The 26,792-nt window shown below is 46.7% G+C and overlaps 1 pseudogene; it reads right to left on the bottom strand.

Moving 5' to 3' along the window:
• Positions 1-2,179: 2,179 nt before the first annotated feature.
• LOC148140085 (zinc-binding protein A33-like) overlaps positions 2,180-26,792 on the bottom strand; it is a 29,151-nt pseudogene continuing 4,538 nt past the window's right edge.

The following is a 26,792-nucleotide window of genomic DNA, read 5'->3' on the forward strand; positions in this document are numbered from 1 at the left end:
AAATTTCCCATCACCGAGATTAATCGCACTGACCTTTTGCGGCAGCTTTACGTTTACGCTTTATTTTAAGAAACTGAAACACTTACAATACTACAAAATTGAATAAAAATTTGACTGTAAAAACAATATTGGAAGGCAGGAGGGGAAAAGGGACTGGACTTGGACCAGCTGAATACTCTATCCATCTGCCTTTACAGCTTCACGATCTGAAACATGTGGATGTTCCCACTGGCCACCACATGATAATGTGCAGATAACACTAAAATAGGCGGTATTGTCGACAATCAGGAGGTTTCTCAGAAATTGCACCAGGACCTTGATCAGCTGGGGAAGTGGACTGAGAAATGGCAAATGGAGTTTAATATAGATAAGTCTGAGGTCCTGTGTTTTGGAAAGTCAAATCAAGGTGGACATTTCATGATGAATGTTATGGTCTTAAGGAGTGTAGTAGAACAGAGGGACTTGGAGTTCAGGTACACGGTTCTCTGAAAGTGGAGTCACAGGTGGGCAGGACAATGAAGAAGACTTTTGGCACACTGGCCTTCATCAGTCAGGGCACTGAGTATAGAGGTTGGGAAGTTATGTTGCAGTTGTACAGGACATTGGTGAGGCTGCAGTTGGAGTATTGGGTTCAGTTTTGGTCACCTTGCTGTAGGAAGGATGTTATTAAACTGGAAAGTGTGCAGAAGAATTTTACAAGGATGTTACCTGGACTCAAGTGTCTGAGTTATAGGGAAAGGTTGGACAAGCGAGGACTTTTTACTTTAGAGTGGAAGAGACTGAGCGGAGATATTAGAGAAGTGAATAAGATCACGGGAGGCATGGATAGGGTGAACACACTCAGTCTTTTACCCAGGGTTGCAGAATCAAGGAAGAGAGGACATCAGTTTCCAGTGAGAGGGGAAGGAATAAAAGGGGCAATGATTTTACACAGAGGATGGATTGCATACGGAATAAGCTGCCAGCTGAAGTGGTTGAAACGGGCACATTAACAACATTTCAAGGAAGTTTGGAGAAATACGTGGATAGGAAATGTGTAGAAGGATATGGGCCAAGTGCAAGGAAATGAGGTTAGTGTGGATAGACCGTTTGGTTGGCATGGAGCAGTTTGAGCCGAAGGGCCTATTCTCTGTGCTGTAGGACTCAATCAATCTCTGACTCTAAGTTCCTACCGAAGGGAGCAATAACTGAAAATCCAGAGTAAACGTGGGATCATTTCCCGGTAACTAACACTCCATTGACTCAAAACAGTGAAGTTTGAAATAATCCAGATGAAGTTGGAATATGAGCTTTAAGAATACATGTACTGGAGAAATTTATAAATAAAATGACAACTGTCTTGGATTTATTGATGATATATTTTTTTTAGAAGCCTTGCTTTCACTGTAGAGAATCACAGATATTGATTTGATTGAAGAAACAATTTTCAAATTTGATACTGCACTTCTATATAAATTATAATTACATAAACATAGACATCGAAAGTCTGAATAGGTTCGGTGCATAGTAGAGTGCGAGAGTTTTATCAAACAGACATTTTCGTAGTTGCGACTCAAGGATTATTTCACTGTAAATGAGATAAGAGCAATAACTCTGGGATAACTGATAACTGACTCCACCTACATTGCAGTTTGCACCAGCTGAACGGTTTCAACCATGGTTAAATATTATCTGATCATGACATAAATAATCAATTCACCTATCACTTTCAAATCTGAGGTTTTCAAATTTTCTAATTTTACGAAAGAGCAGTTAACATTCTGGGCAATAGTTACAGACCTGAGCAAAACAAGACCAGTTTCTCAATGTTATCAAATTATGTGTGGGATATACATTACTGACACATGGTGGAAGTCTAAACAAGCTCAGTCTGACGTTTTTATTTTGATTGAGCCGAGTCACCCTGGAAAGACTCCACTGACCGGCAGTGAAATGATTTGGTCTCCCCCTGGAAAGACTCCCCTGAGCCCAGTCTGAGAACCACTGACTGATTCATCTCCAACACCGTCATGTAGCGCCACCTCCCGTCCGTGGAGCAACATTACAGACAGGAAGGTCCCCGGGTTCCTGCAGCTCACAGCTCACTCTACCCAGTCAGTCCCTCTCTACAATTGAGCTTCTATTTGTTTCTTCTCTCCTCCTCCTTCTTTCCCCCAGACTGAGACTGACTCCCATCAATTTACAGCTGGCAGGAGGCAGGGGGACGGGGTGAAATTATGGGATGGATCTGTCAGTGCCATTTAATCCCGCAGATTGTCAACGGGGCGAGGTTTTTCCCGCCGTCATTCCCTCCTGGATAGAAGATGGGAAAGAGTCTCTCAGTGAAAGTGTGGGTGAAAGTGTGGAGATGGGACATGGTGTCCGCATTGTAAAATGACACCTGTCCACCCTCATAGTCCAGGAAAACCCCGATCTTCCGGGGATTCGCACTTGGGAAGAGGGGAGTCAGTGAGGGGGAGGTGGCGGCTAAATAACCACATTCGGGATTCAGCCCCACAATCCAGAATCCGGTCTCCGGGTTCAGGATGATCCCTCCTTTCCTCTTCACAGACTCTCGGGCCACTCCCAGATACCACCAGATCTTCTCCCCCAGCTCCACCTCCCAGTAATGCCTCCCTGATGTGAATCCCTCTGATCCAAGGACACATTCCCAGGGATCAAATCTCTCCGGGGAGTCAGGGAGCGGCTGCTCTGTGTCTCCGAGTCTCACACTCCGAGTCCGGTCCTCAGACAGGATGAGCCGGGGATGCGCTGTGTTCGGATCCAGAGTCAGAGAGGCTGGAGCTGGGGGAGAGATCAAATAACACCGTCAGGGAGAGAGAGGCCAGGGAGGATGAGGGGAGCAGGTAGTGAGGGGTTGACCGATACAGGGGGGTGGGAGTGGAGGGGCGATAAGGCAAGTCCCGAAATGCGGAGTTTGAAGGAGAGGAGGGTCAGGAAAAGGGGAGTGAATGATGAGAGTGAAGGGATGGGGAGGAAGAATGGGGAAGGAGGATCGAGGGAGGGGAGGTGAGAGAGCTCACTTTGAGGGGAGTGGGTGGGGAAATGAAGTGCACAGGAAGAACAGAACTCAAACCTTAACCCTATCGCAGGAGGGAGGGGAAGGTTAAAGAGATGGGGAGAGCGAGGAGATGTGGGATAGAGGGTGGAGAGTGAGGAGAGGTGGGAGATAGAGGAGGGGAGAGTGAAGGGGTGGTATGAGAGAGAGGTATGGAGAATGAGGGAAGATCAGAGGCAGGTGAGCAATGGGAGATTTGAGTGCTCAGCTGAGAGCAATGAGAAGGGGTAAAATGAAGGAGAGGGAGGGAGAGGACAGGTTGGGGAGTGCAGCGTCATCTGGGGAGCCAGGAGCAGTGGGGAGAAGAAGGGGGGAATTGTGGGGATGGGAGTGTGATGGTAGTCGTTAGGGGGAGTGCGCTGGGGAGGGTAAACTGAAGCAGAAGGTGAGGGGAGAGTGAGGGGGAGGGACTGTAGCAGAGGCGGAGGGAGAAGAAACAGTACAGGAGGGAAGGGAGATAGATAGTGAGGGGAGAGCAAGGGGGAGTGGAACAGCATAGGGGAGTGACAGATAGTGAGTGCCAGGCGAGGGTGGGGAGAGCGATGGGCAGAGTGAAGGGTATGTGAGAGGTGGGGGAGAGTGAAGGGGCTAGTGAGAGTGAATTGTATGGATAGGGTGGGGGAGGGTAGCGTGAAGGTGAGGACTGAATGAGAGAGAGGGATGGAACATGGACTGTAAGGGAAAATGGTTAGGTCCAGGAGGAAGAAACAAATTAGATGGGGAGAGTGAGTAGGAGAGTGAGGATGATGGAATGGGGAAGGGAAAGTGAGAGGAAGGAGAGAATGAGAGGAGCGGAGAATACTGGGGAAGTGAGCATGAGGTGTGCGATAACAAGAGGAAGGGGAGGTTTGAGTGAGTGGGAGAGGAGAGTGAGTGGTGGGGAGTGATGGGTTATATAAGGGGATGAGATGTGGAAGTGAGCAAGTGAGGGGAAAGGGAGACAGTAAGTGGAAGGTTGGTGACTGTAAGAGAAAGGGGAGAGTGAGCTGATGTGAGTGGGTGGGAATGGGAATAGTGAGGGGAGGCGGGGTGAGGGGCAGCAAGGGAGTGGGGAAACGGATGGAGGGTAGAGTGAGGTTGCTTTTGTAAAAGAGAGTTTAGGGAAGGAGCAGGGGAGCATGATAGAGATGGGCAGAAATGATGGGAGGTTTTCAACCTCAGGGCAGGAATGGAAAAGTGAAGAAATGGAGTAAGTGATGGAGGAGGGAATGATTGGAAGCTGAGTAAGGACATGGGAGAGGGTGTGGAGGTTTTGTGAGAGGAAGGTACTATTTGGGATGATGTAGGGGAGAGTGAGCAATAGTGTAGAATGTGGGCTGACAACAGAAGGTCTATTTGAGATTTGAAGATCGAGAGACTGAGTGGGAGGGTTGAGATATGGTGATTCAGGAGAAGAGACAAAGGGATGTGAGAGTGAGGAGGAAGGGATGGCTGACATGGAGGGGAGAAAGACAGGTTCCTTTTGGCCATGGGAGGTTTGAGTGAGTGGGAGAGGAGAGTGAGTGGTGGGGAGTGATGGGGTATATAAGGGGATGAGATGTGGAGGTGAGCAAGTGCAAAATAAGGTCTTGTGGGGATTCTGGAGGTGAGTGAACAGGAGGATGAGGTGGAGTCTATGAGGGGGAGAGTAGAGTCAAGATGAGGGGAGTGTAGGCTGTTGGTTTCAAAGGAAGGATAGAGTTGGGTCTCAGAAGTTGAAGAAGTCTGTGGAATTTGGAGAAGGTGAGTGAATTTGAGGATGAGGTAGGGGGAGAGAAGTGGAGGTGAGAATGAAGGGGAAGGGGATAGTGAGGAGGCAAGATTAAAAGGGAAGGGAGAATCAGGAGTGGGGGAAATCATGGTAGAGTGATTAGGGAGGAATGGAATACAGGAGGAGGATGAATGTGAGATAGGAGTGAGGGGCAGTGCAAGGCAGAGGGTGAGAGCACAGCGAGGTTGAGGAGAGAATGACCGGAATGGGAATTTATGCACGGGAGAATAGTGCGGGAGAGGGAAGAGTGAGCTGAGAGGGTATGAGGAGTGATCAGGATGGGGCTGAGAGATTGACGATGAATGGGAGAGCAGGAGGGAGTGAGGGGGCATTAATGGGGAGGGAGATTGGAGAGTGTGGGCAACCAGAGTGGAAGGGGGAGGTGGAGTGGCAAGGAGAGTGATGTGGAGGGAAGAGGGAATTGTGAAGATTGGACATTGAAGGGAGGGTGGGGGAGGACTGAATGGTGAACAATCGAGGAATGGATGGATTTGAGGAATGTGCAGGTGAGTGGGGTGGAGGGTGAATAATGCAGTGAGGCCGTGGTCTGTCAAGCTAAGGGATAACTAATGGCAAGTACAAACCAAAAGGAGAATGAGGTCAAGGGGAGCGTGACTGGGAAGGGAAGCTCAGCCAGAGGGAACAGTGAATGAAAGGGAAGAGTAAATGATGGGTGAGCAGGTGGGGGCAGTGAGAGAGTGGGAGAGGTGGGTTTTGGATAGGGAGAGTAGGGTCATGGATGGGAGTGGGGAGTGAGTTGAAGGGAGACAATGAGAGCAGGAGAGAGTAGGGTGGGAGATCAGGAGGGAGTGTTGGTCGGAGGTAGGGAGTGGAGAGTGAGGTCGATGGAAGAGTGATGGGGAGGGAAGGTGAGGAGAGTAGGGCCTGTATTGAGATGGAAGGGGAATGCAGTGAGGGATAGAGACAAGGAAACTGAGGACAGAGTGAGTGATGGGGTGAATAAAGAGGTGGACTCTGTGAGAGTTCACAAGTGTGGAGGAGGGGAGAGGTGGGGTGTAAGGGAAAATGGGAATGAAATTGGCAGCAAGGAAGATGGGTAGGGGGAATGAAAATAAGGAGAATGACTTGAATGAGGAGGATCAGGGAGACGGGAGGAGGAAGTGAAAGGGAGATGTGTGGGGGAAGGCTGAGAGTGTGGGGGTGAGTGAGGGGTGTGAAAATGTTTCTCCTTAAATAAGGTTAGGTTGTCCTTTTTTTTTAAGAGTGTCATAAACACACAGGTTCCAACGTGTCTAGTTTTTATGGGTTTTAGGGCCAATTTGATGATGGATAACAAATCTTGCCTCAGGTAAAAGGCTTTCAAGTTTAAAGTTAAAAATCACACAACACCAGGTTATAGTTCAACAGGTTTAATTGGAAGCACACTAGCTTTCAGAGTGTCGCTCCTTCATCAGGAGCGATGCTCTGAAAGCTAGTGTGCTTCCAATTAAACCTGTTGGACTATAACCTGGTGTGTGATTTTTAATTTTGTACACCCCAGTCCAACACCAGCATCTCCAATTCAAGTTTAAAGGAACACTTGTTCAATGGAAGGGGAGCGTCCAGTTCTCCCAGATCAGCTTAACTCTGGTTTTGGTTTGGTTTGGCAAGCAGTCAGTTTTTGAGGCTGCTGGTCAAAGAAACTGCTCCATGCTGACCCCCTCTCTCTCTCTTTCATCTCTCCTGCGAGAACCTGGGTTTGAGTTTCCTTTGTTTTTCCCAAGGTGGTGTTTATGAGGATGTTGCAATTATTTGGAACAACATCATTAAGTTGTGTAGAGGCGATTGGGTTTTTAAATACTTATGTTATTCTGAGGAGATAGGACAATTTCAGGCTGGTGGATGGGAGTTATGGGGGTGAGAGAATGGGGGGTAGTGTAAGGCCTGAGTGATGTGAGGGGAAAGGGAGACTTCACACAGAAGAATTTTAAAAGCAAGGAGCATTCCTGAAACAGAGAAAACCTGCAGAATTGCCAGTGATAGAGTGATCAGGGTGTTCTACTGCACAAGTCAGAAAATGTTCAATGCTGAAACAGTGAGTAATTAGAAAGGTTAATGGGAGGTTAATCTTTTTGTTGAGATAAGATGAACACAACAGTAAAAATGTTATCTCTTAGTTAGAGAGAGAATCGACGAGTCCACTTCTTGAGCCACAGAGTGAAAGAAAGTGAAGTTGACATAGTCCCAGAGGCTGCTGTCTGATCTGAGAGAGAAAGCTAGTGGCAAGCTTATTACCAGCGTCACCATCCCTCAGTGAAAAGGCATGGATGAGAAGACAGGATCTTCACAGTGTAGAAACTGAACCTACACTGTTACTGCCAGTCTGTGTCAAACAGCAGCTATCCGGCCAACTGAGCTAACAAACCTACATAGCCATAGAATAACACAGCATCAAATGAGGCCCTTCAGTTCATTGTGGCCATGCTAGTCATCAAGGGCCTATCAACTTCTATTCCATTTCCCAGCATTTAGGGAACTTGGGGAAATAAATAGTGATGTCTTGAAAAGAGTTCATATTACAGAAGAGGATGTGCTGTGGTGGTCTTCAATTGTAAAAAGCTAAATTAATCCCAGGACCTGATCAAGTCTTTACCAGAAACTAGGGATGCTAGGGAAGAGATTGCTGGACCTGTTGCTGACATATTTGTGTTAACAATAGCCACAGGTGAGGTGCCAGATCTGGAGGTAAAAACAATGACTGCAGATGCTGGAAACCAGATTCTGGATCAGTGGTGCTGGAAGAGCACAGCAATTCAGGCAGCATCCAAGGACAGGCAAAATCGACGTTTCGGGCAAAAGCCCGATCTGGAGGTTGGCTAATTTGTCGGTATTATTTAAGAAAGGCTGTAAGGAAAAGTGAGGGAACTATGGACCAGTGAGCTTTACATCAGTTGTGGGTAAGTTATTGGAGAGGTGGGGCAGGATTTTTCATGCATGTGGAAAGACAAAAGACTTATTAGGAATCGTCAACATGGCTTTGTAAGCGAGAAATCGCATCCTGATTGAGTTTTTTGAAGATGTTACAAAGAAGATTGATGAAGACTGAGCAATAGACATTGTCCATATGGACTTCAACAAAGCATTCAATAAGGTTTTGCATGGTAGACTGGTTAGTAAGGTTAGATCACATGGGCTCCAGGGGGAGCTCCCAATTCAGTACAAAATTGGATTGAAGGTAGGAGGTAGAGTGTGATGGTTGAGGGTTGCTTTTCAGACTGGAAACCAGCGGTGTGACACAAGGATTGGTGCTGGTTCCCACTGCATGTATATAAATCATTTGGGTGCAAACATTGGATGCATGGTTCCTAAGTTGGTTCATATCGGACACCTCCCTCCCTTTCTTGATCTCGCTGTTTCCATCTCCAGCAACAGTCTCCAGACGGATGATTACTATAAAGTCACAAACACTCACAAGGTCTGAGTGATGTGAGGAGAAAGGGAGACTTCACAAGGAAGAATTTTACAAACAAGGAGCATTCCTGAAACATATCTCCTCCCACCAAATATCCTGCAAGAACTCCATCCCATTCTCCCAATTACACTGCCTCCACTGCATCTGCTTGGACAAGGAGACATTCCACTCATGAACATCCCAGACGTCAACCTATTTTGAACAATGTACATTTCCCCCCTCTGTCATCCAGACAGCCCTCCACTGCACCTCCATTCCCTGTTCCACTGCTCTAAACATATCCCCCTCAATGCAATAAGGACAGAGTCCCCCCTGTCCTCACCTACCAGTCTCCGCAACCAATGCATCATCCTCAAACACTTCTGCCAACTCCAACTAGACCCTACCACCAAGAACATCTCCCCCTCCCCATGTCTCTCTGCCTTCTGCAAGAACAGTCCTTGGTTTGTGTCACTCTCCCCACCAACTCCCCTGAACTCCCAGGTACCTTTCCCTGCAACTGCAAAAGATGCAAAACCTGCTGGTACACCAACTCCCCTCAACTCCATCCAGGGCCCCAAACAGTCCTTCCAGGTGAGACAGAGGTTCACCTGCCTCTCTTCCAATTTAGTTTACTGCATCAGGTGCTCCTGATGTCATCTTCTCTTCATTGGAGAGACCAAACATAAACTGAGGGAAATGTTTGTTAAGCATCGCAGCCGGGTCTGTAGGGGCTGACCGGACCTACCCCTCCTTTTCCAACATGACCATCTTTGGCCTCCTCCATTGCCACAATGAATCAAACTCAAAATTGGAGGAACAACACATCACCCGCTTGGGCAGTCGACAGCGCAGAGGACTCAACGATGTATTCTTCAATTTCAAATAACCTCCTTTCTCATCCCCCACTCCCTTTCCAGCCCCTCCCCCTTTCTTCCACTTCTCCCAGCCACCAACCGGATTCATTCCACCCATCGACCAACCAAGTCATACCCTCTGCTTGTCTTCACCTATCGCCAATTCATGACCCTGCTCCTGCCACCCCCTTTATCTTCAGTTCCCCCCTCACCCACCCCCAATCCTGAAGAAAGGTTATACCCGAAAATTCAACTCCTCCACCTCCTGATGCTGTCTGGCTTGCTGTGTTCTCCCTGCCTCCTGCTTGTCTAACACTGTTCATAAGTTGACAGAAGACATGAAAATATTGTCCAGTGGACAGTAAACAAAAGATTATATTAGACTGCAACAGAATCTTGAGCAGATGGGCCAGTGGGCCAAGGAGCTGCAGATGGAGTTTAGATAAATGTGAGTGTTGCATTTTGATCAGGCAAACGAGGCCAGGAGTAGGACAATTGATGGTGGGGCCCTGGGGAATGTTACTGAGCGGAGGCCTGGGAGTGCAAGTATATGGTTCCTTGGGGTGGTATTGCAGGTAGACAGGGTGGTAAAGAGAGAGAATGGCACGCTTGCCTTTATTGGGCAGTGCGTCGAGTGTTGCAGCTGGGGTGTAATGTTGTGGCACATTGGTGAGGCACATTGGAGTGTGTTTCTGGACACCCTTCCATGGGGTAAGCATGTTGTGAGGCTTGAGAGTGTGTGGAGAGAATTTGCAGGGGTCTGGACGGGTTGTAATAGGGAGTGTCTGAATAGATTGGGGCTTTTTTTCCCCTGTAGCATTGCAGGCTGAGGGGTGAACTTTTAGAGGTTTGTAAAACCATGAGTGGCATGGATAGGGTGAATAGCTAATGTATTTTTCCCCAGGGTAGGTGACTCCAGAACTGGAGGGCATAGATTTAAGGTGAGATGGGAAAGATTTAAAAAGAACCTGAGGGGTAACCTTTTCATGCAGAGGTTGGTGCATGTATGGAATGGTCTGCCAGAGGAAGTGGTGGAGGTTGATCTAATCACAACATTTAAAATGCATCAGATGGAAATATGAATAGGAAGTGTCTCACGGGATATGGACCAAATGCTGGCAAATGGGACTAGGGTCTGTTTGGGATATCTGTTCTGTTGGACTCATAGGATGGAAGAGCCTGTTTCTGTCCTGTGTGACTCTATCACTCCATCTGAATAACTTCCAAAATGCTGCAAAGCTTTCTGTCTCCTTTCAGGCAGTGAGTTCCTGATGCCAACCACCATCTGGGGTAAAGATTATCCTTAATTCCCCTCAAAACCCCCCTGCTTCTTCTCTGAAATCTGTGCAATCTGTGATTGTTCATTCCATTACTTTATGGAGAAACGTACCCAACTGTCTACCCTATCTGTAATCCTCATAAGTTTCTACACCTTCATCACGTTCTCCCCTCAGCCTTCTCTGCTTCAATGAAAATATCCCCAGCTGATTGAGTCTGTCTTCAGAGGTGAAACGCTCCAGTCCAGGCAACATCTTAGCGAATCTCAGCTGTTCCAGCCCTGCCCTGTCTCCTGTTGGATTTTCTACACATTGCCTCAAAAAGATCACGGGGAGACATTTTAAGAATTCTGTCCTGTCTGTGCTCTTCACAATCTGCCTGCCCCAGTTCATCATGGGGAAGCTGAATTCCCTTGATATTATGACCTTTTTGTTTCTTCACTTTTCTGAAGTTGGCCCACATATCAGCACTTAATCTCTGACTAGGGAGATCTGTAGTACATTCCTAACAATGTCATTCCAAATTTCTATAACGTTCTCCCCATGTGGCCTCAGCAAAGTGGAAAATAAGATGCTGTTAGAGTCACAGAAATACACTGCATGGAAACAGACTCTTCGGACCAACTCGTCCATGCTGACCAGATATTCAAATTAATCTAGTCCCATTTGCCAGTACTTGGACTATATCCCTCTAAACGTTCCTATTTGTGTACCCATCCAGATGCCTTTTAAAAGTTGTAATTGTACCAGCCCCCACCACTTCCTCTGCAGCTCACTGCATACATGCAGCACCCTTTGCATGAAAATTTTGCCCCTCAGATTCCTTTTAAATCTTCTCCCTCTTACCTTAGACCTCTGCCTTCTAGTTCTGGACTCCCTTACTCCTACCTTATCTATTTCCCCTATCCATGCCCCTCATGATTTTATAATGCTCAATAAGGTCACCCCTCAGCCTTCGACGCTCCAGGGAAAAGAGGTACAACCGCATATTGAATAAGAAAATGTTCTTTGATACACTTAGACTCCTCTCCATCCAAGTCCTTAACATAATGGCATTCCCAGTTTATGTTTGAAAAGTTAAAATTCCCTACTATTACAATCCTATTAATCTGACAGATATCTGCGATCTCCCTACATGTTGCTTCTTAATTTCCCACTGTCTATTTGAGAGCTTACACTCCAATCCCAATGAGGTATTTCTTAGTTACACCCAAATAACTTCCCTGGACGGTCTCCAGGAGTAACCTCCCTAAGTACAGCAACAATGTTATCCTGAACTAAAAGTGCCGCTCCCCTCCTCTCTTGCCTCCCTTTCTATCCTTAACATCTTACCCTTCCCTGAGCTACATTTCATCACTAATAGCTATGATATTCCAATCCTATGTTCATAACCATGCCCTAAGTTAATCTGTCGTATCTTTCAGGCCTCTTGCATTAAAATAAATGCAGTTCAATTGCTCAGTCTTACCTCACTCTCTGCTGTGGTCCTACCTACCTTGAGTATTTAACTTGCTCCCTTTATCTACTACACCTTATTTCTTTTTTCACTATCTCGAGTCCCATCAATACACTGCTCCCCCCTTACTATGTTAAAGCCTATCAAGTCGCACGAGCAAATCTCCCCGCCAGGATATTGATTCACTTCCAATTCAGGTGCAACCCATCTGTCTTCTCCAGGTCACTTCTATCCCAGCAAAGGTCCCAGAGGTCCAAAAATGTGAATCCTTGCTCTTTACTTCAGCTCCTTCACCACACATTATCCTCCAATTCCTACTCTCACTAGCACATGGTACTGGGAGTAATCTATATATTCCTTCCATTGAGGACCTCTCTAAAATCTCCCGCATCACTATAAGAAATAATGCAATGTATTAGTTCCCTCGGTGTCACTGAACTTTTCCACCACAACTGATATAATCAAAACTGATGGCTTGTCATCATCACAGTGCTGTTCATGTGACATCACTGTTCACAGATTGATTCTGTCATGCAGAGTCAGAGAGGTGTACAACAAGGAAAAAGGCCCTTCAGTCCAACTCATCCGTGACAACCAGGTATCATAACCTAATCTAGTCCCATTTGCCAGCACTTGGCCCATATCCCTCTGAAACCGTCCTCTTCATATAGCCATCCAGATCCATTATAAATGTTGCAATTGTAACAACGTCCACCACTCCCTCTGGCATTCCATACATGCACCACCCTTTGCATGAAAGCATTTCTCCTTTGATCCATTTTAACTGTTTTCCCTCTCACCTAAACCTATGCCCTCTACTCTGGACTTTCCCACCCCAGGAAAAAGACCTTGTCTATTTACCCTATCCATGCTCCTCATGATTTTATAAACCTCTATAAGGTCACCCCTCAGCCTCTGACGCTCCAGAGAAAACAGCCCCAGCCTATTCAGCCTCTCTCTACAGCTCAAATCCTCCAACCCCGGCAACATCCTTGTCAAACTTTTCTGAACTCTTTCAAGTTTCACAACAGCCTTCCGATAAGAGGGAGACCATAATTGCACACAATATTCCAAAAGTGGCCTAACCAATGTCCTGTACAACCGCAATATGACCTCCCAACTTTTATACTCGATGCTCTGACCAATAAGGGAAAGCATACCAAATGTCTTCTTCACTATCCTATCTACCTGCGACTTCACTTTTAAGGAACTATGAACCTGCACTCCAATGTCTCTTTGTTCAGCAACACTCCCCACGACCTGACCAAGAAGTGTATAAGTCCTCCTAAGATTTGCCTTTCCGAAGTGCAGCACCTCACTTTTATCGAAATTAGAGACTATCTGCTACTCCTCAGTCCATTGGCCCATCTGGTCATGATTTCCTTGTGTCATCGGTAAATTTACTAACTATCCCTCCTATGTTTACATTCAAATCATTTATATAAGAGATGAAAATTAGTGGACCCAGCACCGATCCTTGTGGCACATCACTGGTCACAGGCCTCCAGTCAGACAAGAAACCCTCCACCACCACTACCTTCAAGCCAGTTCTGTATCCATCTGGCGAATTCTCCAGTATTCCATGAGATCTAACCTTGTCAAATGCCTTACTGAAGTCCATTTAGATCACGTTCACCGCTTTGCCCTCATCAATCCTCTTTGTTACTTTTTCAAAAAACGAGAGAGGATACTTCACCGAGCAAAAATGTAAATTTCAAAAGGACAAGCAGAAAGGAAAGCGTGATGGGGTAGCATTGTTGATATGGGATGAAATAAATACAACAGCAAGAAATAATCTGAAATTAGATAAATATAGACTCCACACGATTGGATGGAAGAAATAAAGTGAGAAGATTGGCAGAAATGGTTTATAAGACCCCAAACAGTAGCTACACGATGGGGCAGAGAATAATCAGTAGATTAAAAAGTGAAAGTAACATTAAACCTGGGCAACTTTTATCAACATGTCGATTGAAATAGTGAGATTAGCAGAGGAAGCCATGAGCACGTATTTTCCTGAAACAATAATACTGTGAATCCAACCATGTATTTGGCTATTTTGAATCTGGTGATGTGTACTGAGGCAGGTTTAGTAAATGATGTCAGAGTCAACACTGACCACAACATGGAGGAATGTAGCATTCAGTTTGAAAGAGAGGATCTTGGTTGGTAAATAACTGTGCTAGGTTTAAACAAGGGTAATTGCAAAGGAATGAGGGCAGAGCTTGCTGGAGTAGACTGGGGAAGGCATTTAGCACCAAAGATATTTGTGGATTAATGGTAGATGCTTAAAAGAACAGCACATGACTCACAGCAAAGATATATGTCAGTGAGGAAAAAGATTTCTAGGAAGGGGATAAGCCAGTGATGGTTGACTTGGGAAGTTAAGCACTTATGAAGAGTCATCTTGACTTTAAATGTTAGCTTGCTTTCAAGATTCATGTGAAGACTTGTAGCTCGGGTGGCTACTCATTGCTCATTTGGTGCCATATTCCCAACATTCCAAATCACACCCTTCCCACATCTGGAAGTGATAGCAGTTTTCCAGATAGCTGCTCCCTCCTGCAGGACCACCCAGTACCTTTTCACATTCTGAGCCCTTGGAAAACTGACCAAGAACATTACACTGAATAAGAAGCCTCAGACTGAATTGGGCATCCGATCAAATTCATGGAGCTGTCATTGGGTTCACTATTTGATCAATGGGATTCCTGAAAATATTGTAACAGTGGCTTCGTGATTAGCACTGCTGCCTTACAGCACCAGGGAGCTGGGTTCAATTCCAGCCTCAGGTGGCTGTATAAAGTTTGCACATTCTCCCGTGTTGGCATTGGTTTCCTCCCACAGTCCAAAGATGTGCAACTTTTGTCTATTGTGCATGAAAGGTGGATTAGCCATGGGAAATGTGGAGTTACAAGAATATGGTAAAGAGTTGGGTCCTGATGGGGTGCTTTTCAGAGGGTCAGTTTGGATTTCATGGGCTGAATGAACTGCTTCCACACTGGAGGGATTCTGTGATTCTCTCAACCTCACTACCTGCAAGCTGGCTTTTCATTCTCCCATTATTGAAGTTTATAAATATCTCTGCCTTGTTTAATATTTGACTATGTTATACCTATCGATATTTTTCAGGGTCAGCAGTGGATAGAATCTGTGGATAGAAATCATAGTTAACGTTTTGGATGACGAGACCCTTCCTCAGAACTAATGGTAGCTAGGAAATGTCAATTTAGTTACAGAAGATAGGGTGGGGGCGGGGCGTCGGAGAAGTGGTGAGGAATAAATGATTGGTGGGGACTGAGCCCAAAGAGAGAGAAGAGCAATTAGACAGACAAAGGAGTGTATAGCAATCTGGCTAGGGGGGTGAATAGCTGTGAATGGAGACTATTAGTGGCTAACAATGGCTTGTGTGTAATAACAGTCTCCGTGATAACAAAGCCTGGTTGTGTGGGTTGGGGTAAGGACATGGGAGAGCTCAGACCCCGAAGTTATTTAATTTGATATTGTGTCTGGAAGGCTGCAGGATTCCCAGGCTGAAAATGAGGTGCTGTTCTTCCAGCTTGCAGACATTGCTGGCCAGTCTATCCCCAGAAATAGAAACAGAGATGTGAAGGAAAGGAAGAGGGATTCAGAGATAGACCAGGTGAAGGTGAGAGTGAGGTGGAAGTTGGAAACAAAATTGATAAACCTTTTCAATTCCGAATGGGAGAGGGAGGCACTCCATGCTCTGTGCTCTCAGATCCAATCCTGACTTTGTTATTAAGCTGCTGAACAGGGTGGTGCTTGGCAACCTGAACACTACATTGCAGAAGCTGACATCCCTCTCAGATACCTCCTCCTATCAGCCTCTCACCTATGACTCCATGATGTAACATTTGGCAATTGTGTCAACCACGGTCACCAACCTCATTTCATCTGGGGATCTGTCCCCACTCCAACTGCCTCCAGCTGATAGTCACCAACCCTGCACAGCTCGCTTCTACCTCCTTCCCAATATACACAAACGGCAGATCCATTCTTTCTGCCTGCTCCTGCCCCACAGAACTCATCTCCTACCATGACCTCATCTTGTCCCCCCTGCTCCAGTCCCTGCGCACTTACATCCGCCATTCCTCTGACACTTTATGCCATTTCCAAACTTGCTAGTTTGTGGCTCCATCTGCCTCCTCTTTACCGTGGTCAAGCAATCCCTCTACACCTCCATCCCTCACCAGGATGGTCTCAGGGCTCTCCCCTTCTTCCTGGAACAAAGGCCTGAACCATCCCCACTCTCCCACCACCCTCCTCCCCTTGGCCAAGCTCACCTTCACCCTTAACAACTTTCCTTTTAATTCCTCTCATTTGTTTTCGAGTCAGAGGGGTGGCCATGGGTATCCACATGAGTCCCCAGTTTTCCCTGTCTCTTTGTGGGATACATGGAATGTTCCTTGTTCCAGTCTTATTCCAGTCCTGCACACAGGTCTTTCTGTGGTATGTTGATGATGTCATTGGTGCTGCCTCCCTCTCTCATCTGGAATTGGAAACGTTTATTTGTTCTCACCTTCACCTGGGCCATCCTTGACTCCTCCCTTCCTTTACTCAACGTTACTGATTCTATTTCTGGTGATAGACTGGCCACTAATATCCACTATAAACCCACTGACTCGCACAGTTACCTGGACTGTACATCCTCATACTCTGCTTCCTGTAAAGACTCCATTCCATGCTCTCAGATACTCTGTCTCTATCGCATTCATTCTTCCTGAACCATGGATTCCCCAGCACTGTTGTTGACAGAGCCCCCAGTTGGGTCTAACCCATCTCTGGCATTTCAGCCCTCACTCCTTCTCTTCCCTCCTGCAATAGTGATAAGGTTCCCGTTGTCTTTACTTGCAATCCCACCAGCATCCACATCCAGAAGATCATTAGCCATAATTTCTGACACCTCCAGCAAGATGCAACCACCAGACACATATTTCTCTCCCCTCTCTTGTCCACCTTCCACAGGGACTGTTCCATCCAGGACACCCTGGTCTATTCTTCCCTCACTCCCAACAGCTCCCCCCAAAGCTTCATGGCACCTTCCCTTGTAACTGCAGAAAGTGGAACACCTGTCCGTTTCCTTCCTCCCCCCCCCCCCCTCAGTATTCAAGGGCCTGAACAGACCTCCAGGTGAAGCAACGCCTTCTCTGCACTTCACTCAATCTAATCTACTGCATTCGCTGCTCACAATGTGGTCTCCTCTACATTGGGGAAATGATGCATAAACTGGGTGACCGCTTTGCTGTACATTTGCATTCTGTCTGTAAAAAAGACCCTGAGCTTCCAGTTGCCTGCTCCTTTAACTCATCACCCTGTTTCCTGACTGACATCTCTGTCTCAGGCTTGCTGCAGTGCTCCACAAGCTGAACAAGCTGAAGAACAGCGCCTCATTCGGACTCTGCAGCCTCCCGGACTCAATATTGAGTTCAATACCTTTAAGGTCTGAGCTCTCCCATGTCCTTACTTCAACCCCGACTGACCAGGCCTCATTATACAGAGTCTGGTATTACACACAACCCATTGTTAGCCACAAACTGTCCCCATTAACAGCTAGACACCCTCTGAGCCAGATTGTTATCCATTCCTTTTTCTGTGCAACTGCTTTTCTCTGACTTTGGACTCTGTGCCCACCTAGCAGATAGTCCTAACCCCGTTCCCCACACTAATGTCTGCATATAAACTGACATTTTCTGAGCTATCATCAGTTCTGAGGAAGAGCCACTCGAAACATTAACTCTGATTTCTCTCCACAGGTGCTGCCAGACATGCTGAGCTTTTCTGTTTTTAACTCTTATTTACAGCATCCAAAGTTATTTCAGTTGATATTTATCTGCTACAGTTTTCATCATTGACCACTTCAGTAAGGTCAACACATACCTTCGATTATACAATGTAGTCTCTCAGTATTTGCAACTCCTTCTCTTGACTAAACTATCTAAATCCCACCTTCCCCACTCACCTATCCTCTTCCCCATTCTCACACTGTCAATTTCCAATTTTTACCTCACTCGCACCTTCAGCTGGTCTATTACTGATTTCTCCTTTCCCTTCCTCAACATCTCTGTTTCCATTTCTGGGGATAGACTGACCAATAATATCCACTATAAACACAACATCCCCAGCTACATAGAGTATACATCATCAGAGGGGAAAGTGAGGACTGCAGATGCTGGAGATCAGAGCTGAAAAATGTGCTGCTGGAAAAGCACAGCAAGTCAGGCAGCATCCAAGGAGCAGGAGAATTGATGTTTCGGGCATAAGCCCTTCTTCAGATTCCTGAAGAAGGGTTTATGCCCGAAACGTCGATTCTCCTGCTCCTTGGATGCTGCCTGGCCTGCTGCACTTTTCCAGCAACACTTTTTTCAGTATACATCCTCAGACCCTGCTTTCTGTAAAGACTATTTTCCATTCTTCCAGTTTCTCCGTCTCCATTCCATGTGCTCTGACAAGGCAAACTTTGACAAGGGAGCCTCAGAAATGCGCACGTGCTTCCTCAGCTGAGGATTCCCCAACAATGTCGTTGAGAGTGCCCTCAACTGGGTCTGCCCCATGTCCTCTCTTTTCTGCCACAATAGCATTAACGTTCCTCTTGTCCAAACCTGCCATCCCACCAGCATCCACAACTCGAAAAGTATCAGACACCATTTCCGCCACCTGCAGAAGATGTCACCACCAGACACACTCCCCTCTCTTGACAACCCTTCACAGGGTCCATTCCCTCCAGGACACCCTGGTGCACTCTTCCTTCACCACCCATAGCCCCACAGCAACATCCTCAGCAACTGCCAAAGGTAAAACACCTGCCCATTTGCCTCCTCCGTCCTCAGTATCCAAAGGCCCAACGCACCCTCCAGGTGAAGCAGCAGATAACCTGCACTTTACACAATCAAGTCTCCTGCATTCATTGCTCACAAGGTGGTCTCCTCTGCACTGGGGAAACAAAGCATCTGTGTTCTGCCTGAAAAAAAGACCCTGAGCTTCCAGTTTCCTGCCACTTTAATACACCATCCTATTCTTTGGGCAACATCTCTGTCTCAGGCTTGCTGCAGTGTTCTACTGAAGCTCAGCGCAGGCTGGATGAACAACACCTCATTTTCCACGTCCGGACCCTGCAGTTCTCTGGACTCAATTTCGAGGCCAATAATATTAGGCCCAGAGCTCTACCATGACCTAGACCCCTATCCCACAAACCAGGTCATGTTATCACTGCCATTACATTCTGCCTATTATTAGGCACTAGTATCTCCTAACCTAATCATTATCCACTCCTTTGTCTTTCTAACTGTTCTTCTCTCTCTTTGGGGTCTATCCCAACCTATAATTTCCTCCTTACCTCCTCCGCCACTCTATCTTCTGCATATAAACCAACTTTTCCCAGCTACTACCAGTTCTGAAGAAGGGTCACGCAATCTGAAAGGTTAACTCTGATTTCACTCCATGGATACTGGTAGATCTGCTGAGATTTTCAAGCAATTTCTGTTTTTGTTTTGTCTCACAACCCCCATTAGATACGTGCTTGTTAACACTGGCTCTTTAATGTCTTCATGCCTTCCTGATATTATGATAAAACATTGTTCCTCCAATGTCACTCCAGATGGAGCGAGCCCAGTCTCCTCCCAAAATCCTGTTTCCATGCTCTGTTCCTCTGGTTAGACAGAACCCTTCACTGCTCTGACGCACAGCGCTGGTGGCTTCAGATACTTATCCAAATGGACCCACAGAAAGTACAATATTTCCAGGGAGAATCTCCCAGAATTAACAACTAATGATGTGAAATGTAAACTGGGGCCCTGGAGACACTGCACATCTGGATCTATCATTAGGAAAATGATTACACATGTTTACCTGGGTGAATGGTGTGTATCATTTCTCTCCAGACTGTGTACTGTAAAGGGCAAATGAGCTGTCTGAGAGACAGAAAGCCATCAGCAGCTGAGAGTTTCTTCCCCTCATCACTAGTTCTATAAACATTAAACAGATGACATCATAAATTCTGCTTTGTTCAAACATTTATGAAAAGGTTTAAGTATTCAAGCTTTCCACATTTTCTGTGCTTGAGTCAATGGGTTAGAAAGTGAAATGTTCATCTTATTTTTATAACTGATCCAGCAAGAATTCGATAATGCAAGGGCAAGGATTGAAAACCCCCAGGTTGAGAGAAAGGCCAATGTCCTGAAAACAGATTAGGCACTGAAACACCACACACCATGGAGATGATAAACATTTTTTCCATCCCCTTGCTCTATTATAAACATGAACTTGTAAAACAGAGATGAAAAACTGAAACATCGAAATGCCCATGTTCAACTGTGTAATACTTGGGTCCCACAACCCTCCGAGAATCCTGCTCCTCTACTTTCAGCCTCTTGACCATCTCTAATTTTAGACTCTCCCCCCTCTGGAAGTTGGACCTTCAGCTGCTGAATGCCTCAGCTCTGGAATTCCCTCCCTGAACCTCTCCATCTCTCTATTCCTCTTTCCTCCTTTAAAATGTGCTAAATCCTGCATCAATCACCTGGATTAACATCTCAGTGACACTTTTCTATACTTTCCAGTGGTCCTGTAAAATATCTCAGAACGTGACATTACACTAATTGAAGGTCTTTTGTTTTTGATTTTGCATTTATTGTACTGTTTATAAAGGCTACGGTGCGAGTTAGTGTTGTAAAAAGTGAAACAAAAATGATTCCCCCTTTCAACTCTGACTGTCTCGGGTTGGTCAGGAGCCATGCAGGGACAGGGATGGCCATTCCCTGGAAACATGGGCCGTGTGGCTCTCTCAGGGTCAGGGAAAGGTCATAGTCACACAAACAGCCCAAATCAGGGCAGTGATCCTTTGCAACCTGAGAACCAGGTTGTATTATTTACAGGCATCTTGTCATTGTTTGCAATGCTGCAGAACAGTTTTATAGCATCTAATACTGTCTCAACCGTGCAATAACTTTTTTATTATAAAAACACTTGTGTTTGAACCATAACCGAAGTAACTGCTTTCCAATGAATCACCCTTTAAAATGGCGACAATAACCAGGAAATAAACATATAATAACCCGTCGCTGAGTTACTGAGCAAACTGTGCAGAGTTTCAGTAAAGAGCATGTCCTACCTTCTCTTCCAACAAGCTTCCTCCTGAAAGAAATGAATCACAAACAGTGAGGATGGCAGTTACAGATTTCAGGAGGAGACAGACAGGCTGCTGAAATGTGCAGACACAACATGGAAATGTGAAGTGATGCATTTTGGAAGGAAGATTGAGGAGAGGGTAAAATAAACTGATACTGACCATCAGTCCCGCTCACAGACACAGTGACTCTCACACCCCCTCTGTACCAGACACACCCACACACTCTCCACATGGAGCTGTAACTGGATTACTATGGGAATTCCAAGAGATAATTAAACTTGGGAAACACGGAGATAACAACAAAACAAATAAAAATATCGCAACCCATTCCCGGGAGAATGTCGGTATTTCCGAGGATCTGCAGACAGTGTGGCAGCGGTTACAAAACGAACCGAAATTTACTGGAAAATCTCTGTTGGTTTGTATGGATCTGTGGAGAGAAATCAGAGTGAACGCTTCGGGAGCATTGACCCTTCTACAGTGACAACAGCAGAATCGTCTGGACAGTGTAAGAGGTAATTTCGGTTTAAACTTTAAGATGTGCCTGGACCACAGACTGATCTATAATAAAAGACAAAACCTTTGTTTCTTTTCTAACAACCATTTTATATACTCAAAAGTAGAGTAGTTTAAATTGTGCAGAATGCTGACAATTTGTGAGCTATAGTGAAAGCGAGCAGGCTCTTGATTAATGAAGCCATTCACACAGCAGAGAAGGATGAGTCCTTCGCTGATAAGACTCCAGGATGGGAGTGCGACTTGAGACATCTGTTTCAAGATTAAAGCTTTTGACTGATAAGACTACAGGGTGAGAAAAACAACAAACTTTGGAGACTCTGGAGTCTTTTGTTGCAGACTTTGTGATAAAAATAATGATGTTTTTAAGAATGTGAACCTCATGGCTTGTTGGAGCCAAGGAGAGGAGGGACTTGTCCTATAAATAATGGAGACTTTGTAAGCCTCAGCGCGCCTTTTCTTTAAGGGTGCCCGACTCTGCAGACTTGACTTGTTAATAAAACTTTGTTTTCCTGAATTTGTCTAGAGCGATTATTGAGAAGCGATTTTCGTTTCTAACAACTTGGGGGCTCGTCATCCGGGATCAACACTCCGGCCGCAAGGGGAGTTGAGGAAGGATATCGGAGAAGGTGCACCCTGCTGAGTTCAGCAGTCCCTGATTCCTTGCTTGTCGCCCCGCGCGGTTTGAGCGAGTGATATCCGGGAGGCTCAGGAAAACAAAGGAGGGGTGTACCCGAGGCAGTGGGGACGGTTAACGATCGAGTAATTTCGGTGCACCGAACCCAGGTAAGACAAAACTTGCGGGGACCGTGTTTCCGGAGGACTGGGTACCTACGGGGTGCCTGTGGATTTTTTTTTCTACAGAGACGTGGGACTCAGGAATCTGGAGGCCGGGGCTCGCCTGTGAGGGATTTTGCAGAGACCGTGTTTGAGGAGGAACGTGTACCTACGGGGTGCCTGTGATTTGTGTCACAGAGACGTAGGACACAGGAATCCAAAGACCGGGGGTGCCTGCAAAGGAACCTGGGCGATCACGGGACTGAAGGTCCGGGAATTGGCTACATTGTGATAGATTATCACGGGAAAAATACGAAGTCCTCGGAAATGGGAAATAAGGGATCTAAGGTGATTAAGGGAAAGGTAGGCTTAAACAGGGACAATGACACATACCCCGGGGTACCTGACGATAGTCCGTTAGGGAGAATGCTAAATAATTGGGATCAGGCTGGAAGAAAGGGAAAATCTAAAAGGAAGATGGTAAAATACTGTCAAAAGTGGTCCCAGAAACCTATTCAGGGTGACTCAGTGTGGTGGCCTAGATTCGGTACTGACGAAGACTGGGTCCGGCAAGCCCTCATTTTATATGTCAATTCAAAACCTGATGTTAATCTGGAAGAAAGTGATTATGCCCTTTGTTGGCTGCCGGTTACGATATCTTGTCAAATGCAGGTAACTAATAAAGACTCGAAAGGGCAGAAAGAATGGGACCCTTTAGATCACTTACCGCCGCCCTACGTGACCCCGTCTGCCCCACAGAATGTTCCTTCGGGTGACGACGATTCAGGGGAAGGGGAAGAAGATGGGGAGGAATCACAAACTACCTCAGGGGTACAGACCAGATCTCAAGCTGAAAAGGGTCACAGACAAAACCCTGTCTCGATTGCAAGAATGAATCCACTCCGGGAAGTGCCCATGGGGGGCGAGGAAGGAAGGACGGGATATGTGAACGTTCCCTTGACGAGTACTGAAGTACGGAATTTCAGGAGGGAGATGAAGGGTCTACTAGAGGACCCCATGGGACTTGCTGAACAATTGGATCAGTTCCTGGGTCCGAATACTTACACGTGGGAAGAGATGTGTTCCATCATGAAAACATTGTTCTCTAGCCAGGAGCGTCAGATGATACGACAAGCTGCGCTCTTGGTCTGGGAGAGAGAGGGGGGAGAAGGAGGGGAGCAGAAGTTTCCCCTCACCGACCCCGAGTGGGATAAGAACACGGAGGGAGGACGGCGCAACATGAGAGACATGCGGGAATATTGGATAAAAGGAATAAGACACGCAGCCCCAAAGGGGCACAATTTTACCAAGGCCTTTGGTAATCATCAAAACCCGGAGGAAACCCCTACGGACTTCCTAGACAGGATTAGGAAGAATGTGCAGCAGTTTGCTGGGGTGGACCCTGAGACGGACGTGGGGCAACAACTCATACGGGTAGAGTTTGTATCAAAGGCCTGGCCGGACATACGAAAGAAGTTAGAGAAAATGGATGATTGGGATAGTAAATCTTTAAGTGAATTACTACGAGAGGCGCAAAAGGTGTTTGTGAGAAGGGACGATGAGAAGCAAAGGAAGGCGACAAAGATAATGATGCAAACGGTGCAACAAATGACAGCTGGAAGAAAGGAAAAGGGAGAGCCGTGGCAGAAACAGGAAAGGGGAGAGTCGTGGCAAGAGCAGAGGAAAAGAGAACCATGGCCGGAACAAAGGAAGAGTGGAGGAACGCGAGACCGCGACAGGGAAACGAAGAGGACACTCAGATGTTACTATTGTAATGAAGAGGGACATTTTAAACGAGAGTGCCGCCTCTACAAGCGGGAGGTGAGGTCGTACGCCCTGATGGAGGAAGATTAGGGAGGTCGGGGGTTCCTACCCTTGGGGCAAAAGGACTATCGACAGGAACCCCTGGTAAACTTGAAAGTAGGGCCCCAAGGATCGGAGATCACATTTATGGTGGACTCGGGAGCCGAAAGATCAAGTATAATCCAAATACCCCCCGGCACCCGAGCAGGAGGAAAAGTTATGGGGGTATCTGGAATTGGAGGACAGAAATTACAAGTCCCAGTGGTAGAGGACGTGGAAATTGGATATGAAAACAGAACTACTAAACGAGACCTCCTTCTACTGCCATCGGCGGGATTTAATTTGTTAGGAAGAGACTTGCAGGTCAAACTAGGGATCGGAACGGTACCAAGTAACGGGGAAATGGTGGTAAGGTTGTTCGCCCTCACCGAAGATGATGATCAACAAATAGACCCGGAAGTTTGGTACCGAGAGGGGAACAGAGGGGGTCTAAACATCAAACCTCTCCAAATCACCATGTTACCAGGAAGAGGCCCGGTAAGAAGGAAACAATACCCGATTGCTATGGAAGGACGGGAGGGGTTACAACCTGTGATAGAAAGATTAATCACAGATGGACTACTGGAGGAATGCATGTCCCCTTTCAATACTCCAATACTCCCTGTGAGGAAGCCGGACGGGACATATAGGCTGGTGCAAGACCTGCGGGGGTTGAATGAAGTAGTCCAGGCTAGATACCCGGTGGTACCTAATCCCTACACGTTAATGAGTAAAATTCCCCCCGAACATGAATGGTTCAGCGTAATAGATCTGAAGGATGCTTTTTGGAGTTGCCCCCTTGACGAAGAAAGTCGGAACCTTTTTGCCTTTGAATGGGAGAATCCCTTCACAGGACGAAAGCGACAGTTAAGATGGACGGTCTTGCCGCAGGGATTCACGGAGTCACCCAATTTGTTTGGACAAATACTGGAGCAGATCTTAGAAGGATTTCAGTGTAACGCGGAGAATCAATTGCTCCAATATGTCGATGATCTCTTCCTCTCAGGACCAAGAGACAAGGAGGTACGAGCAGACACCGTTGCCCTGTTGAACTTCCTGGGGAAACAGGGTCTACGCGTCTCCAGGACAAAACTCCAGTTTGTGGAGCGAGAAGTAAGATATCTGGGCCATCAAGTCAGTAAGGGGCACCGCCGTATCACGCCAGAACGAATATCAGGAATTACGGGTATGCCAATACCCAGGACGAAGAAGGAAGTCAGGCAATTCCTGGGACTAGTAGGGTATTGCCGGATATGGATTGAAAGTTACACCACTTTAGTAAAATTTTTGTACGACAAACTGGGACAAGAAGGACAAAAGGTGGACTGGTCAGATGAGGAGGAGCAGCGATTTAATATTATTAAAAATAAACTGATTCGAGCTCCGGTATTGGCTTTACCCACCCTGAAGGAACCGTTCCAGTTATATGTTAATAGCGCCGGCGGAATTGCCCAGGGTGTGCTCACTCAGCTGCGGGCAGGGAAACGTCAGCCGGTTGCATTTTTGTCAAAAATGTTAGACCCTGTGTCACGTGGATGGCCGACCTGTATACAGGCAGTGGCAGCTACGGCAATGTTAGTAGAAGAGGCCCGAAAACTTACCTTTGGAGGAAGGATCACAGTATACTCCCCATATTCGGTTAGTGCCATACTGGCTCAGAAGGCTCACCGCTGGTTAACAGACTCTCGCATCCTAAAGTATGAGACGATTTTGATGACCGGGAACGATCTCAATTTTGCAAAAGATCTCAGTTGCAACCCAGCCCAGTTTCTGTACGGACGTCCTGCAGACGGGGAACAGGAGCATGATTGTGTGGAATTTGTGGACTTGCAGACCAAAAGCCGAGAGGACCTGCAAGAAGCCCCGCTGGGTGAGGGACAGGAACTGTATATCGACGGGTCCTCCCGGTGCATCAGTGGAGTACGATACAGTGGCTATGCTGTTATAGATGGTGCAACGAAACGGACGATTGAGTCTGGACGACTGCCCGGGAAGTGGTCAGCCCAATCCTGTGAGTTGTACGCCCTCCAGAGGGCCCTGAAGCTGTTGGAAGGGAAAGTGGGGACCATATATACTGACTCAAAGTATGCATACGGAGTCGTTCATACTTTCGGGAAAATCTGGAAAGAGCGAGGATTGATAACTTCCCGGGGAAAGGAATTAGCTCACGAACAAATGATCAGCCTAACGTTGGAAGCCCTGGCGTTACCTACGGAACTTGCAGTAGTCCATGTACCCGGTCACCAGAAGGGGTCGACACCGGAAGCGGTGGGAAACCGGCTGGCAGACGAGGAAGCCAAGCGGGCAGCGGTCGAAAAATCCGTCCAATTGTTAACGTTAATACCGTTGAGGGAGGGCCTCGCTAAACAACCCGTCTTCACCCAGGGGGAGATTGATAAAATGGATCAATTGGGTGCCCGGCTAGATACTAACGGGAAGTGGACGGTTCCTGATGGGAGACAAGTACTGAACAAACAGATCACCCGGGGTATTCTGCACCGATTACACCATCAGACCCACTGGGGGGTGCAAGCCATGTGTGACACAATCCTGAGAGACTATGTATGCAGGGGGATATACACATTAGCCCAACAAGAGGTAGTCGGATGCCCCACTTGCCGGCGTATTAATCAGAAAACCATGCGTTCTATGCCAGCTGGTGGTCAGCCCCTAGCGATTAGGCCATTTCAGAGGATCCAAGTTGACTTTACAGAATTACCCCC

Source organism: Chiloscyllium plagiosum, unplaced genomic scaffold, assembly GCF_037043375.1.
Source record: "Chiloscyllium plagiosum isolate Xiang-an unplaced genomic scaffold, Cpla_swu_hap1 HiC_scaffold_35, whole genome shotgun sequence".
NCBI lineage: Eukaryota > Metazoa > Chordata > Chondrichthyes > Orectolobiformes > Hemiscylliidae > Chiloscyllium > Chiloscyllium plagiosum.